The sequence below is a fragment of the Calliopsis andreniformis genome, chromosome 6 (assembly GCF_051401765.1).
Source record: "Calliopsis andreniformis isolate RMS-2024a chromosome 6, iyCalAndr_principal, whole genome shotgun sequence".
Lineage (NCBI taxonomy): Eukaryota > Metazoa > Arthropoda > Insecta > Hymenoptera > Andrenidae > Calliopsis > Calliopsis andreniformis.
This window is the reverse complement of record NC_135067.1, coordinates 9,593,174-9,612,437: the sequence shown is the minus strand read 5'-3', so window position 1 is coordinate 9,612,437 and position 19,264 is coordinate 9,593,174.

Below are 19,264 nucleotides of genomic sequence, written 5' to 3'. Positions count from 1 at the left end.
AAATTTATAATTTACTTCGAAAATTGCTTTGAATATTTATCGAATTAACATAAATATCGTAAATTATTTCTATGATTATTGTCTTACTGGGAATAATAAGTACTTATGAATTAATCGGTCCGCTAAAAATATCTTGGAGTATCTATTTCCAAAACGGCATAAATACTTTGCACGATCGGCCGGCTTCTTAGACGCTCCTGAGATTCCAAAGGGTGCGTATCGTGGTAGTCCTTGGTCGGTTCCTAGATTACACACCCCTGAGCCAAGTAAAATGTCCCTGGGTCTTTGAAAGTGCATCATCCTTGATCAGTGATCAGACCATACACCGCAAGATACATCTACCGAGGGACATCATCAAGAGTCTTTATTTAAAAATCGAATCATAGATAAGTTTAGGTTCATATTTTCAATTAAAAACTTAAAACCAAATTGTTGCATAACTACTTTCAGAAATTCTTTTATTTGCTTTGTTTGCGTTACTTTATTGTCTTACATAAGGCGACAATCTCGAATAACAGTCCAAAATCTCGGGTATCATTGTCTGCTCTGACTAGATTAAAGTTGTAATTCGACCAGGTTAGACCAATGGCTAGAGAATAAGCCGAAAAGCATAACGAATTTTAAGAGAGCACAGACGATTTTTAAAGTCTGTCAATATTTCAAACAAACAGGTATGCTAAAAATTAAAATTTAAGTTACAGAATTCACGTTTATACTATGTACTTACTACTACTTAATCTGTAACAATAAAAAGATAGTAAGGAGAAACATATGCATTTAGTGATTTATTTAGTTCATTACAAATCCTGCATAACACACATTTGCACATTGCAAAGAATGTCTATCATTACCACACCCTACATCCTAGAAAAGACTTCCCTTAGAGTTGCATTTTTCTGACACTTTTCATTATTACTGGCCAAAGATATTCTGAGAGAGAAATGAGCGAAAGTATCAGGAGAACATAATACCATAGGAGGTATCTCGATATATTTAAACTTGCCACTATTTAACTTTAACTTTCGTCAAATTAGAGGTAAGGATCAGAAGAAAATAAGGCCATAGGAGGTATCTCAAGTTAGTTAGCCATCAAAATATTTATCTTTAGCTTTCGTCAAAATGAAGCTAAGTATCAGGAGAACATAAGGCCATAGGAGATATCTCAAGTTAGTTAGCCTTGCCAATATTTATCTTTAGCGTTCGTCAAAATGAAGCTAAATATCAGGCGAACATAAGCCCAAAGGAGGTATCCCGAATTTCTTGGTCTCGCAAATATTCAACTTTAGCTTTGGTCAAATTGGAGGTAAGTATCAGGAGAACAAGATACCGAAAGAGATATCCCAAATACTTACAATACAATATGTAGTTTGGCTTTTGGCGAAATTAAAGGTGAGTATCAGGAGAACATGATACCGAAAGAGGTATCCCGAACTCATTATACTTACCAATATGTACTTTGGCTTTTGGCTTTTGGCGAAATTAAAGGTAAGTATCAGGAGAACAAGATACCGAAAGAGGTATCTCGAATTCATAATACTTACCAATATGTACTTTGGCTTTTGGCGAAATTAAAGGTATGTATCAGGAGAACATGATACCGAAAGAGGTATCCCGAATTCATAATACTTACCAATATGTACTTTGGCTTTTGGCGTTTGGCGAAATTAAAGGTAAGTATCAGGAGAACATGATACCGAAAGAGGTATCTCGAATTCATAATACTTACCAATATGTACTTTGGCTTTTGGCGAAATTAAAGGTATGTATCAGGAGAACATGATACCGAAAGAGGTATCCCGAACTCATTATACTTACCAATATGTACCTTGGCTTTTGGCGAAATTAAAGGTAAGTATCAGGAGAACATGATACAGAAAGAGGTATCCCGAATTCGTTATACCTACCAATACGTACTTTGGCTTTTGGCGAAATTAAAGGTAAGTATCAGGAGAACATGATACCGAAAGAGGTATCCCGAATTCATTACACTTACCAATATGTACTTTGGCCTTTGGCTTTGGGCGAAATTAAAGGTAAGTATCAGGAGAACATGGTACCGAAAGAGGTATCCCGAACTCATTATACTTACCAATATGTACTTTGGCTTTTGGCTTTTGGCGAAATTAAAGGTAAGTATCAGGAGAACATGATACCGAAAGAGGTATCTCGAATTCATAATACTTACCAATATGTACTTTGGCTTTTGGCGAAATTAAAGGTATGTATCAGGAGAACATGATACCGAAAGAGGTATCCCGAAATCATTATACTTACCAATATGTACTTTGGCTTTTGGCGAAATTAAAGGTAAGTATCAGGAGAACATGATACCGAAAGAGGTATCTCGAATTCATAATACTTACCAATATGTACTTTGGCTTTTGGCGAAATTAAAGGTATGTATCAGGAGAACATGATACCGAAAGAGGTATCCCGAAATCATTATACTTACCAATATGTACTTTGGCTTTTGGCGAAATTAAAGGTAAGTATCAGGAGAACATGATACCGAAAGAGGTATCCCGAATTCATTATACTTACCAATACGTACTTTGGCTTTTGGCGAAATTAAAGGTAAGTATCAGGAGAACATGATACCGAAAGAGGTATCCCGAATTCATTATACTTACCAATATGTACTTTGGCTTTTGGCTTTGGGCGAAATTAAAGGTAAGTATCAGGAGAACATGATACCGAAAGAGGTATCCCGAACTCATTATACTTACCAATATGTACTTTGGCTTTTGGCTTTTGGCGAAATTAAAGGTAAGTATCAGGAGAACATGATACCGAAAGAGGTATCTCGAATTCATAATACTTACCAATATGTACTTTGGCTTTTAGCGAAATTAAAGGTATGTATCAGGAGAACATGATACCGAAAGAGGTATCCCGAATTCATTATACTTACCAATATGTACTTTGGCTTTTGGCTTTGGGCGAAATTAAAGGTAAGTATCAGGAGAACATGATACCGAAAGAGGTATCTCGAATTCATAATACTTACCAATATGTACTTTGGCTTTTGGCGAAATTAAAGGTATGTATCAGGAGAACATGATACCGAAAGAGGTATCTCGAATTCATAATACTTACCAATATGTACTTTGGCTTTTGGCGAAATTAAAGGTATGTATCAGGAGAACATAATACCGAAAGAGGTATCCCGAACTCATTATACTTACCAATATGTACTTTGGCTTTTGGCGAAATTAAAGGTAAGTATCAGGAGAACATGATACAGAAAGAGGTATCCCGAATTCATTATACCTACCAATACGTACTTTGGCTTTTGGCGAAATTAAAGGTATGTATCAGGAGAACATGATACCGAAAGAGGTATCCCGAATTCATAGTACTTACCAATATGTACTTTGGCTTTTGGCGTTTGGCGAAATTAAAGGTAAGTATCAGGAGAACATGATACAGAAAGAGGTATCCCGAATTCGTTATACCTACCAATACGTACTTTGGCTTTTGGCGAAATTAAAGGTAAGTATCAGGAGAACATGATACCGAAAGAGGTATCTCGAATTCATAATACTTACCAATATGTACTTTGGCTTTTAGCGAAATTAAAGGTATGTATCAGGAGAACATGATACCGAAAGAGGTATCCCGAATTCATAATACTTACCAATATGTACTTTGGCTTTTGGCGTTTGGCGAAATTAAAGGTAAGTATCAGGAGAACATGATACCGAAAGAGGTATCCCGAATTCATTATACTTACCAATATGTACTTTGGCTTTTGGCGTTTGGCGAAATTAAAGGTAAGTATCAGGAGAACATGATACCGAAAGAGGTATCCCGAATTCATAATAATTACCAATATGTACTTTGGCTTTGGGCGAAATTAAAGGTAAGTATCAGGAGAACATGATACCGAAGGAGATATCCCAAATACTTACCAATATGTAGTTTGGCTTTTGGCGAAATTAAAGGTGAGTATCAGGAGAACATGATACCGAAAGAGGTATCCCGAATTCATAATAGTTACCAATATGTACTTTGGCTTCTGACTTTTGGCGAAATTAAAGATAAGTATCAGGAGAACATGATACCGAAAGAGGTATCCCGAACTCATTATACTTACCAATATGTACTTTGGCTTTTGGCTTTTGGCGAAATTAAAGGTAAGTATCAGGAGAACATGATACCGAAAGAGGTATCTCGAATTCATAATACTTACCAATATGTACTTTGGCTTTTGGCGAAATTAAAGGTAAGTATCAGGAGATCATGATACCGAAAGAGGTATCCCGAACTCATTATACTTACCAATATGTACTTTGGCTTTTGGCGAAATTAAAGGTAAGTATCAGGAGAACATGATACAGAAAGAGGTATCCCGAATTCATAATACTTACCAATATGGACTTTGGCTTTTGGCTTTTGGCGAAATTAAAGGTAAGTATCAGGAGAACATGATACCGAAAGAGGTATCCCGAATTCATAATACTTACCAATATGGACTTTGGCTTTTGGCTTTTGGCGAAATTAAAGGTAAGTATCAGGAGAACATGATACCGAAAGAGGTATCCCGAGCTCATTATACTTACCAATATGTACTTTGGCTTTTGGCGAAATTAAAGGTAAGTATCAGGAGAACATGATACAGAAAGAGGTATCCCGAATTCATAATACTTACCAATATGTACTTTGGCTTTTGGCGAAATTAAAGGTATGTATCAGGAGAACATGATACCGAAAGAGGTATCCCGAAATCATTATACTTACCAATATGTACTTTGGCTTTTGGCTTTTGGCGAAATTAAAGGTAAGTATCAGGAGAACATGATACCGAAAGAGGTATCTCGAATTCATAATACTTACCAATATGTACTTTGGCTTTTGGCGAAATTAAAGGTATGTATCAGGAGAACATGATACCGAAAGAGGTATCCCGAAATCATTATACTTACCAATATGTACTTTGGCTTTTGGCGAAATTAAAGGTAAGTATCAGGAGAACATGATACCGAAAGAGGTATCCCGAATTCATTATACTTACCAATATGTACTTTGGCTTTTGGCGAAATTAAAGGTAAGTATCAGGAGAACATGATACCGAAAGAGGTATCCCGAGCTCATTATACTTACCAATATGTACTTTGGCTTTTGGCGAAATTAAAGGTAAGTATCAGGAGAACATGATACAGAAAGAGGTATCCCGAATTCATAATACTTACCAATATGTACTTTGGCTTTTGGCGAAATTAAAGGTATGTATCAGGAGAACATGATACCGAAAGAGGTATCCCGAAATCATTATACTTACCAATATGTACTTTGGCTTTTGGCTTTTGGCGAAATTAAAGGTAAGTATCAGGAGAACATGATACCGAAAGAGGTATCTCGAATTCATAATACTTACCAATATGTACTTTGGCTTTTGGCGAAATTAAAGGTATGTATCAGGAGAACATGATACCGAAAGAGGTATCCCGAAATCATTATACTTACCAATATGTACTTTGGCTTTTGGCGAAATTAAAGGTAAGTATCAGGAGAACATGATACCGAAAGAGGTATCCCGAATTCATTATACTTACCAATATGTACTTTGGCTTTTGGCGAAATTAAAGGTAAGTATCAGGAGAACATGATACCGAATGAGGTATCCCGAATTCATTATACTTACCAATATGTACTTTGGCTTTTGGCTTTGGGCGAAATTAAAGGTAAGTATCAGGAGAACATGATACCGAAAGAGGTATCCCGAACTCATTATACTTACCAATATGTACTTTGGCTTTTGGCTTTTGGCGAGATTAAAGGTAAGTATCAGGAGAACATGATACCGAAAGAGGTATCTCGAATTCATAATACTTACCAATATGTACTTTGGCTTTTAGCGAAATTAAAGGTATGTATCAGGAGAACATGATACCGAAAGAGGTATCCCGAATTCATAATACTTACCAATATGTACTTTGGCTTTTGGCGTTTGGCGAAATTAAAGGTAAGTATCAGGAGAACATGATACCGAAAGAGGTATCCCGAATTCATTATACTTACCAATATGTACTTTGGCTTTTGGCGTTTGGCGAAATTAAAGGTAAGTATCAGGAGAACATGATACCGAAAGAGGTATCCCGAATTCATAGTACTTACCAATATGTACTTTGGCTTTTGGTTTTGGCGAAATTAAAGGTAAGTATCAGGAGAACATGATACCGAAAGAGGTATCCCGAATTCATTATACTTACCAATATGTACTTTGGGTTTTGGCTTTGGGCGAAATTAAAGGTATGTATCAGGAGAACATGATACCGAAAGAGGTATCCCGAATTCATAATACTTACCAATATGTACTTTGGCTTTTGGCGAAATTAGAGGTATGTATCAGGAGAACATGATACCGAAAGAGGTATCCCGAATTCATAATACTTACCAATATGTACTTTGGCTTTTGGCGAAATTAGAGGTATTTATCAGGAGAACATGATACCGAAAGAGGTATCCCGAATTCATAATACTTACCAATATGTACTTTGGCTTTTGGCGAAATTAAAGGTAAGTATCAGGAGAACATGATACCGAAAGAGGTATCCCGAATTCATAATACTTACCAATATGTACTTTGGCTTTTGGCGAAATTAGAGGTATGTATCAGGAGAACATGATACCGAAAGAGGTATCCCGAACTCATTATACTTACCAATATGTACTTTGGCTTTTGGCTTTTGGCGAAATTAAAGGTAAGTATCAGGAGAACATGATACCGAAAGAGGTATCTCGAATTCATAATACTTACCAATATGTACTTTGGCTTTTGGCGAAATTAAAGGTAAGTATCAGGAGAACATGATACAGAAAGAGGTATCCCGAATTCATAATACTTACCAATATGGACTTTGGCTTTTGGCTTTTGGCGAAATTAAAGGTAAGTATCAGGAGAACATGATACCGAAAGAGGTATCCCGAATTCATAATACTTACCAATATGTACTTTGGCTTTTGGCGTTTGGCGAAATTAAAGGTAAGTATCAGGAGAACATGATACCGAAAGAGGTATCCCGAATTCATTATACTTACCAATATGTACTTTGGCTTTTGGCGTTTGGCGAAATTAAAGGTAAGTATCAGGAGAGCATGATACCGAAAGATGTATCCCGAATTCATAGTACTTACCAATATGTACTTTGGCTTTTGGTTTTGGCGAAATTAAAGGTAAGTATCAGGAGAACATGATACCGAAAGAGGTATCCCGAATTCATTATACTTACCAATATGTACTTTGGGTTTTGGCTTTGGGCGAAATTAAAGGTATGTATCAGGAGAACATGATACCGAAAGAGGTATCCCGAATTCATAATACTTACCAATATGTACTTTGGCTTTTGGCGAAATTAGAGGTATGTATCAGGAGAACATGATACCGAAAGAGGTATCCCGAATTCATAATACTTACCAATATGTACTTTGGCTTTTGGCGAAATTAGAGGTATTTATCAGGAGAACATGATACCGAAAGAGGTATCCCGAATTCATAATACTTACCAATATGTACTTTGGCTTTTGGCGAAATTAAAGGTAAGTATCAGGAGAACATGATACCGAAAGAGGTATCCCGAATTCATAATACTTACCAATATGTACTTTGGCTTTTGGCGAAATTAGAGGTATGTATCAGGAGAACATGATACCGAAAGAGGTATCCCGAACTCATTATACTTACCAATATGTACTTTGGCTTTTGGCTTTTGGCGAAATTAAAGGTAAGTATCAGGAGAACATGATACCGAAAGAGGTATCTCGAATTCATAATACTTACCAATATGTACTTTGGCTTTTGGCGAAATTAAAGGTATGTATCAGGAGAACATGATACCGAAAGAGGTATCCCGAATTCATAATACTTACCAATATGTACTTTGGCTTTTGGCGAAATTAAAGGTAAGTATCAGGAGAACATGATACCGAAAGAGGTATCCCGAATTCATTATACTTACCAATATGTACTTTGGCTTTTGGCGAAATTAGAGGTCTGTATCAGGAGAACATGATACCGAAAGAGGTATCCCGAATTCATAATACTTACCAATATGTACTTTGGCTTTTGGCTTTTGGCGAAATTAGAGATAAGTATCAGGAGAACATGATACCGAAAGAGGTATCCCGAACTCATTATACTTACCAATATGTACTTTGGCTTTTGGCTTTTGGCGAAATTAAAGGTAAGTATCAGGAGAACATGATACCGAAAGAGGTATCTCGAATTCATAATACTTACCAATATGTACTTTGGCTTTTGGCGAAATTAAAGGTATTTATCAGGAGAACATGATACCGAAAGAGGTATCCCGAATTCATAATACTTACCAATATGTACTTTGGCTTTTGGCGAAATTAAAGGTAAGTATCAGGAGAACATGATACCGAAAGAGGTATCCCGAATTCATAATACTTACCAATATGTACTTTGGCTTTTGGCGAAATTAGAGGTATGTATCAGGAGAACATGATACCGAAAGAGGTATCCCGAACTCATTATACTTACCAATATGTACTTTGGCTTTTGGCTTTTGGCGAAATTAAAGGTAAGTATCAGGAGAACATGATACCGAAAGAGGTATCTCGAATTCATAATACTTACCAATATGTACTTTGGCTTTTGGCGAAATTAAAGGTATGTATCAGGAGAACATGATACCGAAAGAGGTATCCCGAATTCATAATACTTACCAATATGTACTTTGGCTTTTGGCGAAATTAAAGGTATGTATCAGGAGAACATGATACCGAAAGAGCTATCCCGAATTCATAATACTTACCAATATGTACTTTGGCTTTTGGCGTTTGGCGAAATTAAAGGTAAGTATCAGGAGAACATGATACCGAAAGAGGTATCCCGAATTCATAATACTTACCAATATGTACTTTGGCTTTTGGCGAAATTAGAGGTATGTATCAGGAGAACATGATACCGAAAGAGGTATCCCGAATTCATAATACTTACCAATATGTACTTTGGCTTTTGGCTTTTGGCGAAATTAAAGGTAAGTATCAGGAGAACATGATACAGAAAGAGGTATCCCGAATTCATAATAGTTACCAATATGTAGTTTGGCCTTTGGCGAAATTAAAGGTAAGTATCAGGAGAACATGATACCGAAAGAGGTATCCCGAATTCATAATAGTTACCAATATGTACTTTGGCTTCTGACTTTTGGCGAAATTAGAGATAAGTATCAGGAGAACATGATACCGAAAGAGGAATCCCGAATTCATTATACTTACCAATATGTACTTTGGCTTTTGGCTTTTGGCGAAATTAAAGGTAAGTATCAGGAGAACATAAGACAATAGGAGGTATCTTGAATTTCTTGGTCTCGCAAAGATTTAACTTCAGTTTTCTGTTGACATGTAGGAAGGTATCGGGAGAGCATGGTATGAGAGGAAGTCTGTTGAAGGATTGGTGGGTGAAGAGATTTTAGGCTTTTGCAGTAATATACAAAATTATCAGGAGAACATAGTGTAATGGAATGTATCTGGGAATTCTCAAAAAGCGGCGGGAGACGCTTGTTGTAATGTCGAAAGGAATGTCTAAAGATGAAGACATCGGAACGTGTCAGGAATATGGTTGAATAAATCATTAAACGCACATTATTCTTTCTGCTGTGGCTTTTATTTTCATTATGTATGCAATAAATATGAAATTTGATGTATATGGTACAAATGTGAATTTTTTACTTATCTAACTTATTATAAAAATAGTTCATCGTTTAATATTCCAATAAATTCGGAAAGTGGTCATGATCTTCTCGTTATTAAAGCACTCTGTATTGCTGCTGTATCATCAAGATAGTTTGTCGCATCAACATATCATTGCCTTGCCGAATTTCTAAATAGACATAGGAACGTGAGCAAAGCAAAACAAATTCTAAATACATTAACACCACAGTTTTGTTCCAAATTTAATATTGAAAATTTAAATTCTTACTTGTGATTAGATTCTTAACACTTTACCGACCGCTAGCGTTTCAACAGTATACGCACGTCCGACCGGCCGCTCAGCCACGGGCGACGAAAAGCCTATTAATCGGCTACCGGTCGGTAAGCGTTGGCGACGAAAAACCTATTAATAGGCTACCGGTCGTTAATGTGTTAAGCCTTAGACACTTGATGACGTCCCTCGATGGATACTGTATCTTGCGGTGTACAGTCTGATCACTCTTCGAGGATGGCACACCCTGGAACTCCCACCTGTCTTGGATATGGATCAAAGGAGGGTAACCTGCGAACCAATGGGAGACATTTTGTCCTAACATGTGGCAACATGCTTATTGAAAAACTAAAATTATAATGCTAAAGTACCTTAATGACAACAAGCTCTCCAAAGCGTGCTATCTTTTCGACTGTCACGGAACGAATGACAACCTCACTGTGTATAAATATTCTGGGTTGTGTGGGAATGATTGGAGCTAGGCTGCTTAACAACCCCCATCTTATACCATACGTAAAATTTTATAGTACTATACATAACTACTTTTTAGTCAAATATGACAAATATATAACATATCTCTACAATCTTCGTAAAATATTCCAAGTTCATACTGTTCTACAATAAACGAATAATATCATCTTAATGAAAATTGACTGTGTAGAATTTAAAATAACTTGGAAATAAATTGAAGACTTAAAATACTCAAGCGAAGCGTAGGAACAGATAAAGGACTTGAAACATATTAACGTCTCGTCTATTCTTGCTCCTCAGTGGAATATTCTATCCTATCCTTTTAATTTAACTTTAAGGGTAGAAATTACTTTGAAGTTTCGTACATCTTTATCTTTTATATGTAAATGGAAGTACAGGAATAAAACTGGAATTTATACCTGATACCATGGAGTGACTTCTCTTCACTCAGAGTTGTAAGCCATTCGAAGGTCCATGTCACGTAAATGAATGTGAGGTCGTTCGATAGAAGTTGGAGGTAAATTCATAATCAGAAAGATATCTATCCTGCTATTAAATAGACAAAAATTATACAGACCATAGTAGATATTTCAAATGCAATTGACGATACTTAAAATGGGGTGTAAAGAATGAACTGTAAACCACCAACGATGTATTTGTTGAAAGATTTATTTCTATTATCGGAACATATCATCCATACATAGCACGGTTAATACCGATATCTCGCTTTTGTTTTATGTAAAAAAGGTGGAAATAAAAATAATTATACAACAGACAGAGGGCTCTCCCTTTCTCTCTTTCTTTCGCTTCTGCACTACGTGTTTCATTGCAAAATATTTTTTAACTTGCGCCATTTCGACTTTCTAGTTTAAGCAAAACGTTTAATTTAAATAACAATTTGTACTATCATAAATAATAATTATAACATTATGAATCAGTAACTGTTACAACTCAACCAATGTTCCGGGCGAAGAGTAGAAGGCTATGTTTAGTTATCTATGTTTGAACGAATGAACATATAATTCTAATTGTCAGTTGAAAGAAGAGTAAGGCAATTTACAAAATCAAGAATATTTATAAAACTCTGGGAACGAATTCGCAATGCGAAATGCTTCTGTTCAGCGAGAGAAAGGAAGGAAGAGAAAGGACATCAGTCGACTCGACAAAGTCATCCTATGTAGTCGCGAATAACAATATGGCTACTAGCGGTCTTCCGGTCTATGTACATGCAGCGAATGATTATTTTCCGTGTGGAATGATTGGCCAAGGAGGAGAATGATCGATTCTTCAATCTATTTTCTATCTCAAGAGACGAGAACAGGAGTTTTCTTGATTTTCAGAAAAAAATTTGTCAGATCTGCAACTTCGCTGAAAATTAAAACATCTGTATATCTACGCCTTTATTTTGCAATGCAATTATAATGTTTACAATTTAAAGAAAATCACCGCATTTTCAATATTTTTAGCTGTTCAATTCTTAGTACTGCGATTTTTGGAGATAATTATTGAGAAACGTGTAATATGCATTTGCATATTTGATTAGGGTCTGTTTTATATAATAGTGGTATAGGTACTTTGACACGCAGGCAGAGAAATTTCATGAGCTTAAAAAAAGACAGTTAATCAGAATGAGATTAATAAATCTAATTTAGCTTAAAAAGCAAATTCTCATCGGATGTTTCGAAAAAAAGAAGCTCCGGTTCTTTTTACATCATCGTGTTCGTTTAAAAAAAATAGTCATCTCTTTACAATGTCTCTCTCTTTCTCTCCTTCACCTTCTCCTTTATTACGCTACACCCTGATGCCCATTTGCATAATCGATTATAATTTTTATTGCGTCCACGAGGTCGGATACACCTTTGTAATTACTCTTTATCCCAGAAAAATATATATGTTTACATATGTACGTATATATTGTATGTATATGTATATTTATATACATAACAGAGCTTCAAGATGGAAACATCGACGACAAATAAAGCCTTCGAGCCATAATAACATCTATAAATAATTTAGAAACGAACAATAAAATTAAACATTCAAATTAAACTCTTAGCGAATCGTAAGAACTTTCACGACTCCCAGTTCTGTACAAATAATCTGCAAATACTCTACAAGCTTCCAAATTCCCATACTGCACTTGGTTTCGCTTCTTAAAAATATTCCCCGAATTAAAATGTAGCATAAAAAAGTATGAACTATTATTGTAAAAGTAAATATCACAAGACCGAAGCATTAGATGCTCCCTTTTTTTAATTAAAGTCTAAGTATAGAGACTTCCGTAATCCCGAGACAAAACCTTTTGGAAGGCATTAAAATACGTAACTAAAACGAATATGTATTTTCAATTATTTCATATTTTTCATTAATGTAGGACATCTACTGTTTCTCTGCGTACGAGTGTACAACTGTGACAAGAAATTTCTCTCGAATCTGAAAATAGAGATATCGTTCGTAGATCTCCTTCTTGGTCATCCAGCGACAACGAACAAAAAAGAAAAGGAGGGATAATGTACAAAGCTAATTTACAAAGGTGACGTTCGGTTACCCTTTGCATGTCGCTGCCCGTTTCCCATTCCTTCGTTCCTGCTCCCTTTATCCCTGCGTTTCTATGTACACAATGCACCCCCTTTTGAACTCTATGGCTTGCGTGTTCCTTTCGTTTTTCTCCCTCCCACGCGCGCATCACACGCACTCATTGTTCCTCTCTTATCCTACATAATTAACGCGTCTCTAGCTTCCTTTGTCATCCACGAAATTTTACTGTTACTGTGAGCCTGTTCTCCATTTGCCTCGGCAATTGGCGATATTCCACGTATCGACATTGTCAACACCACCATGACTTTCCTCTTCGCCCCTCGGGATCGAGGAGCGTGCAATACTGTGTAAAAAAGATAAACTCTTCTTTTAATATTTTTTCCATCGGTTGATAGTAAAATAAACTTTGAACATCTCTTGGATTTGCAGGAAAATAAATATTTTAACGATTTTATTTATTAGACTTTGTTGGTATCTTCCTGCGAGTCGAAATTATACGGCGCCCTCTGTTTTGTTTCGCTTGTCTTTTCATTGTTGTACTTGACATGGGGTATGTTTGTTCTTCGACCCCTTCAAGGACGATTTTGTGGAATTTTGAATAAATTGTGAAATAGTATAAGGAAAACAGAAAAATTGAATTCTAGGGACTTTTGATCCGGAATAATTGAATCTAGTAACTTTTTTATGTACTCATTTTTTTCAATTTTATAACTTTACTGTTTTTATTTCTTCTGTAATCTTTAGTTCTGATTGTAAACAGAAATAATAATTTGTTATAGCGCCCTGGAAGAGATGTCAAATTTCCCCCGAAATTTCGAATGAAGGGACATCCCCTTCATTCGTTAGGTTCACAGTATTGCATTTAGTTAAACGCGGTAAATTTAAAATAAGATATGATTTTGCAATTTAGCTGCAAAATTCTTATGAATTAAGAATTAGACTTGGAATCGAACATTGCAAATAAGCCATCAATTTTTCATATGTTATAATCGCATATATGTTTGGAACGCAAAAATGTCGTAACAATATCAGAGAATTTTTCGACATGGAGATGTTTTAAAATATTCAGATAACAACGTAACTCATCTCCGAATGTTTGAAGATTTTATAAAGATTGCTTCTTAAAATTGTAAATAATATTTTTATATAACGTAATCTTCAAAATAACTTGAGGAAAATTTGTAGACACCCAAATTCGGGATCGAAATTCTTTGAAATCTAAACTCCTAGAAATTACACAATACATCTTTAAATTCAATTTCGCAGAATTTTAAGCAAAAACTTCACATAATTAAAATTGCACTCATTTTTTGAAATATTCCGCAGAAATAAACATTGCAACGAATGTACTGAAACAAAAATTGACTTAGAAATTCGCTCAAATTCTTCGAAATATCGAAAGCTAATAAGAGTAAATGATTCCAAAGAACACGATGTACATTCACAACTCGCGAAAAAAGGAGTCAGACCTGTGAGACACAACAACAACGGTCCTCGTCCTTCTCCCCAATATATTTCTCGCAAAAAAATACATGTTCGATCTCCCCATAGCTTTCGTCCGGTTTTTTCGCTCTTTTCCTTTCTTTGTCATTGTTTTACTGTACAATCAGGATTCTTCGTTTTACGTCGCTTTTTTTTTCACATTCTCCCAATCTCTCACACTGTCTCCCACTTTTATTCTCTCCCTTTTAACGTGCAACACTGTCTTATATGTTCAAAGACTTAATCGTTCAGCGATCGTTAAAATTATTGTACATTAGTTTTAATTAGTAATCGTTAGAATATAATATTGTTGATGTATATGTGGCTCCTCGCATGCCCATTGCGGAGAACACGTGAAATTACTAGGCACGCGTGAATACTAGGGAATACCCTCCCACTCCGACAGCTGGAGCGATCAGGAATACCCGAATTATGTTGGCTATCCTGGCACCACCGAAAAATCCATCGTTTCTTTTCAAACAACTTTCCAACAATTCATTGCCTTCCTATGTGACACTAATTTCTTTAGGTCTAGTGGATACTAGTTTTCGGATATTTGGGAAGGTTTCTTATTGCCACAGTCGACGTATAGGTACTTTTACCTAGGGAATGTAGGAATTTTTTAGTATCAACACTATGAAGTGGCAAAATCGACTTGTGTCACGAATATACGGAGATTGATTCAAATAAATTGATTTTAAACAAATTTGAATCAATCTTTAAAATTTCACAAATTTTTACAAGGTGTACATTCGATAGAATCAGTTTTCTATATTAATTCTACTTTAGTTTAATAATCAAATATTTGTAATTCTTTTTATTTGGAATATTGCAAGTTTTTTAACACCGTCAATTTTGCAACTTCATATGTTTCTATATACGCTATTTCTAATACCTTCAATGTCAAGGGTATTCACAATTTCCATATCGCCAATTTTGCAAGTTTTTCAACAACCAATTAGTGAATATTTAAACAAAATCGACTGGGACGCTATTCGCGCGTGCCTATCGAACATCTACGTCATGTAACTTCTATTAAACGCACACGGGCGAATTAAGTCGAATCGCACTGTCGCATTGCCAATTATAGCAAAAATTTCCTGCACCTGTGCGACGATGTTTTCATCATTTTTTCCCTATATTTTGGGCGGAGTGCACGCCGAATCTGTCACTCTTTCTCTCTCTCTCTCTCTCTCTCTCTCTCTCTCTCTCTCTCTCTCTCTCTCTCTCTCTCTCTCTCTCTCTCTCTCTGACTCACACAAACACACATATTCATCCACTCTTCCTTTCAGCTTCATTCAAAACAGAACCATTAATTGTTGTACATACAAAGTATCTGTTGCCATTTTTTGAATTGGCGCGCACGCGCGTGCGCGTTTACGTTGTATACACACGTGTGAATTTTAGTGTTGGGAATCGCAACGCGATTTTTCCACCTCGAAAATTTCTTTTTCTGTTTGCCCACGAGCCAAGAGATAATCGAAATTCGAGTTAGAATTGAAAATTTGACTAATCAAAAATTCACCTACTAAATTCGCAAATTAATCGTGAAGGCTAACGATGCTACGAGTGCCGCCAATTTCGATGCACTTTTTTTGGACGCTCGATCGTTATACATATATTTTTTCTTAATTTTTTTCTCCGTTAATAACATACAGAAGTTACAACGATACGAAAATTTCGAAATAGCAGTCTTGTGACATTAATCTAATGACCAGTGGTTCTCAAAGGTATTTCAAACATGAGAACACCTAAAGAAGAGTGTCTCTTATTATATAATGTATAGTTTATTTACGTCTAAAGCGCGAAGAACGTTTATGCTCGAATAGACTTCAATCTTGTCGAGGTTGAGTACCACTGGCGGTATATCGTGTACCAAAAAAGAGGAACAACGCCGCGAGAAGTTAAATTGACTTCAACAAATGCCTCTAAAGAATTTCGAATCGAATTCAACAAATCTAAACCTACTATAATAGAATCACAAGTCTTATCTTCGCAGAGTTCCTGCAAATTCGATCGACCTCTTTCATTTCCCGCGTCGGCACGGAGATGCCCGACCGCCATCTTGCAAGAAAAATTTCCATCACCTTACAAGGGACACCGAATTTTTCGATTAATCTCTTAAAATGTAACTTTTTTTATAAACAACTTTCCGATCGCAAAGGCGATTTGATTCCCACCACTGTACGCGAAATATCGTGTACGTGTCGTGTTACGTGTACGTGTACCGTGTGTCCGTGTAAGTGTGCAACCTAGTGAATATATAATATATTGTATAATATAAAACGCTCCAAATAGAAATAATATTTTACCGAATTACTTAATCGAATGCGGGGCAAAAACTGCCCGTTTGAAGAAATTTTCACGTTATTTTTTTTTCTTTTCCGTTTTCGTCTAAAACGTTACAACAATAAATTCAGTCTAATACATTCCAAAGCACCAATTCGTTAAAGAATCCTTTTTTCCTTTTCCAATATGGCCGACGCGACGGCCGCGCGCTGGGCCTCGTAGTCGCCGAGAAATTCTCAAATTTTCGTGATTAAATATCTGATACACGTTCCTTAAACGCCTACAAAAAGAGCCGAAAATTCTACAATCGTTTCGCCTAATTTCACACCGAATTATCGTTTAACAATAATTTCGACATCTTTACAATTAATATGTATAGTAGTATATAGTTCCTAAAATAGAAGATACAAGACGCGTTTCAGATTTTTGCTTTCCGTGTTCTTCGAACAAGCGCACGCTATGTGTGTTTTGTTTTATGAACGATCGACTCGACGGTTATATAATTGTATAGTTGTATAGTTGCGAACAATTATAGTCTCCTATTATTTTTCTTTTTATTAGAACATAGCAGGATGCTGATGTTCTCTTAACTACAAATTAATTGAGAACATTCCGTAAGTTGTAGAATATAGTTACTATAAACTATAGTATAGCAACTTCTTGCTGATTAAAGAAGTGTGTAACATAATTTTATCTTATGTTTTGGTAATCAATCATATTTTTAAGAAAATTATTGATATAGTTGCTGGTATAGTTTCTGACTATAGCCACAGAAAGTATTACTTGGAGCTATTCGAGTAAAAAAGGTAAAATGAGAAGTAATAATTTGAGACTAAAATTGAATAAAAGAGGAATAAGTATAGTTGATTACCAACTATAGTGAATTGAAAATTACAAATTTATACTAAAATTATAGACAAACAGCCTACCATCTGTTAACTATATTCGCAACAACAAAACAAAGTCTCTATAAATAAACTATAACGTAACTATACTTTGAATGTAAAGCACTTACGCTAACAGGAGTGCCAATTTTGTTCAACTACAATGCAATGATAACTCAACTAGAGATAAAAGTGCCCAACTATACATCAACTATATTCCAACTATAGTGCAACTATATTATAATATATTATTTACCTTCTCCGATGATAATAATGTCAAAATTCCAATTTCAAGGTATAGAACCCTAATAGTCAATCAGACTTCAACAACTATACCAAATCGATCGTTCAAGTGTTTTATGTATGTGTACACGATTCATACCAGTGTGTTTGTTCTCCTTCATCGTGCGTGCGTGCGTGACCGTATTCCCTGTGTGTGGCAAGTACAAACGTGAGTGTTCTTTTTTTAAGTATTAATAGTAATAGTAATAGCAGTAGTAACAGTAGCAGTAATAGTAATAATAGTAGTGACAGTAGTAGTAGTAGTAGTAAGTCGACCGGGTGCACATCCGACGAGGGCAGGTCCTAAACTAACAAACAACGACGATCGTGCCTCTCTTGGTTGTCGAAGACCAGGGGTGGGGAGGACAAATTTGTACGATTACTTCTTTTTCTCTTACTCCTTCTTTCCATTCGTAGACGCCCTGTCTCTCGTTTACTTCGAATTTTGTTCGTATGCCTAGCAGCGATAGTCTAACACTTCGAGTTGCATAATAAATAAATTTGAAACATTTCATGGGTACTTTGTAAGAGCTATTAGAAATTTTGTACGATTTTTGCTTTTCTGAACGCAGCGTATTTTGGTGTTAGTATACTGGCAGCCCCGAAAATTTTGTTAGTTATGGTTAGTATTTGTTAATTGTAGTTAAATTTATGTTAATCCTAATACACTTTCACTTGAACGATTGTTTCGATTAATTTAAATATTGCTCATAATTAAAACATGGTCTCATGTCTTCAATGAATTTAGAAGATGAAAGAAATTTTTTTTTACTTCAAAATTATTGATAAGGATTGACATTCTATGATGTGTCCTTGGTGTTCATAAATTTTTGTGTTCAAGAAATGTAAACATTTATTTTCAGGACTTCGTTTAAAAATTGAGCAATATTATTTCGAACGAAACAATAAATTGTTAGTGATAGAGGTAGTAAGAAACAAACCAATTTCACCTAGAATTCTTTGCGAAACTGGCTCTAGTATATCTACTGATAAAGATCTAGGAAAGGAGCAAAATCATGGGTAACATGAATTTTATGGTTCAATTAAAATTCTCAGGGCTCCTTACATTTCTTCTTGTTACAAACATATATACAATAGAAGAGTTCTTATTCCACGGACGAGAAAAAAGCAAAAGATGAGACAACCGTTCCGTTCTCGCGTCTAACTCAAGAAAATAACATGTAAACTACCATAACAAAGTATAATCATTTAACTTTATTTATAATAATCTTCAGCTCATAAACTTTCCTCCGCTCCGTTCTCTCTGTCTCCTTTCTACAGCTTTCAATAAATTAAAACGACTCTCCCTTCCATTTCGCGATCAATAAAAAGAATCTTCCTCACTCTCTCGCTCGCAGGGCTGAAC